This window comes from Gossypium raimondii, chromosome 4 (assembly GCF_025698545.1).
Source record: "Gossypium raimondii isolate GPD5lz chromosome 4, ASM2569854v1, whole genome shotgun sequence".
NCBI lineage: Eukaryota > Viridiplantae > Streptophyta > Magnoliopsida > Malvales > Malvaceae > Gossypium > Gossypium raimondii.
In genome coordinates this window covers 24162032-24164023 of record NC_068568.1, presented here as the reverse complement: position 1 = coordinate 24164023, position 1992 = coordinate 24162032, and the positions used below count along the sequence as shown (strand labels likewise).

At 37.3% G+C, this 1992-nt stretch overlaps 1 non-coding gene across 1 annotated transcript; it reads left to right on the top strand.

The window, feature by feature from the left end:
* The first annotated feature begins 1031 nt into the window (after positions 1-1031).
* On the top strand, positions 1032-1138 carry LOC128040662 (small nucleolar RNA R71). Its single transcript, XR_008195468.1, has one exon. It is a non-coding gene; the product is annotated as a small nucleolar RNA R71 (small nucleolar RNA).
* The last annotated feature ends 854 nt before the right edge of the window (positions 1139-1992 follow it).

The following is a 1992-nucleotide window of genomic DNA, read 5'->3' as shown; positions in this document are numbered from 1 at the left end:
ACTGAACATCTTACCTAGACTTATGAAATCGCTGAGGAAATGGTAGCGATGGTCGTCCTTCAGGTTGTTGATACTATTTTGCTATGACATTTCAGTGTGTAGCCTGATCTGGTTCGGCCATATCATATCTATGCTTACCCTTTTCAAATGCAGTATGTTTTTCAGATGGCTCTGTGATCTTTACCTGGTCACGTCTTGAGTCGTCCTCTTCTGTCATAACATTTGGAACATCATCTAGCTAATTCCTGCTTTTGAGAGTAATAGCATTGCATTGCTCCTTTCCTTGTGTCCTCGAATTTTTGGTGTCATTGGGTAATGCTTCATGTGGTCTCGTGTTCAAAGCATTGGCTATCTGTCCCACTTGATTCTCAAGGGCTCAAAGGGATGCAGCCTAACTTTGGATCACAACATCATTCTTAGCCATATACTCCTTTAACAAAGCTTCCACAAAAGTAGATGATGACGCCTAACCATACTAATTATTTTTTGGGGGAATTGATTGAACATATCCTGGCGGCGCATTGTTGACATTATGCCTTGCGATAGTATTAAAATTTCCTGTACTTTGATTATTCCAACTAAAATTCGATTGTTGTCTCCACCTCGAATTGTAAGTACTAGAGTATGGATTATTGTTTTGATTAGAGTTTCCCATATAGTATACTGCTACTGGATTGGATGGACATTCATCAAACATGTAACTTTCACCATAATAAACACATGATGATTCAACTGCTTTTATTTCCTGCACAGTATGCAAAGGTTTCATGGTTTTAATTATATTAGTTAGAGAATATACATGGGCCATCAATGAAGCGATTGCATCGAGCTTAATGGTACCGACAGCTCTCTTACCCGTCCCAACTCGTGTAGTTGGATACCGGTAATCATTATTGGTAATTTTTTCCAAAATTTCGTATGCTTCATTATGTGTCTTGTCCAACAAAGTACCATTTGTTGAGGCATCAACTACCATTCATGTATATGCATTTATCCCATTGTAAAACATCTACTTTTGAGTCCAGTGTTGGAATCCATGCATTGGACATTTCCTAGTTAACTCCTTAAATCGCTCCCATGCTTCATATAGCGTTTCATCTTCAAATTTCCAAAAGGATGTAATATCATTTCTCAAATTGGCATTCATAGTGGGAGGATTATACATTAACAAAAATCTCTAGTAAAGGTCATTCCATGATGCCACTGTTCCTGATGGTAAAGCATTTAACCATGCCTTGGCACGACCTATTAAGGAATACGAGAATAGCTTAAGTCTCAATGCGTCTTCAGGAACACCATATTGTTTGAATAAGTCACGGGATTCGAGAAAAAGTCTTAAATGTAGTTGTGGGTCTTCATTGGGTAAACCACCAAATTGCCTTACAGTTTGTAACATCTAGAACATTACCGGTTTCAACTCGAATTGTTGAGCTTATATAGTCGGTCTGGCTATTCCTAGATTCAAGTCATCTAGCATCAGGACAATATGCTCTCTAATTGGCCTGTCTCGATCATCCACCACACGCCCCAGGTGAGGATTCTCATTGTGATCATTTGGACTGCCATTGAGATTATTCTTGTTTCCAGCCATTTTTCTCAATTCTTTCTCATTCTTCACAAACTTCTATCAATCTCTTGATCAAAAAAGTATTTTTTGTTAGCAGGAATGCCTCTTCTCATGCACTGATGGCAAACCTGTAAAAATTAAATTAAACTAAATTAAATAAAATTACTAAGTAAAATAACCAAACCAAATTTCACCAAACTGTCGATCCCCAACAATGGTGCCAAAAACTTGTCACGTGTAAAATGGTGTGCAATTTTTGTTCAAGTATACACGTCGGTTCAAGTAATAAAGAGGTAAGTGAGTATTGTTCCCACGAGGATTGAATTGAGGCCCAAAATTTGTCAAGTTATCTTAATAAGGTCAAGTTAATGCTATAGTAAAATAATTGAAGGAAATGTTATGGAAAAAACTAAGGTAAATATGCA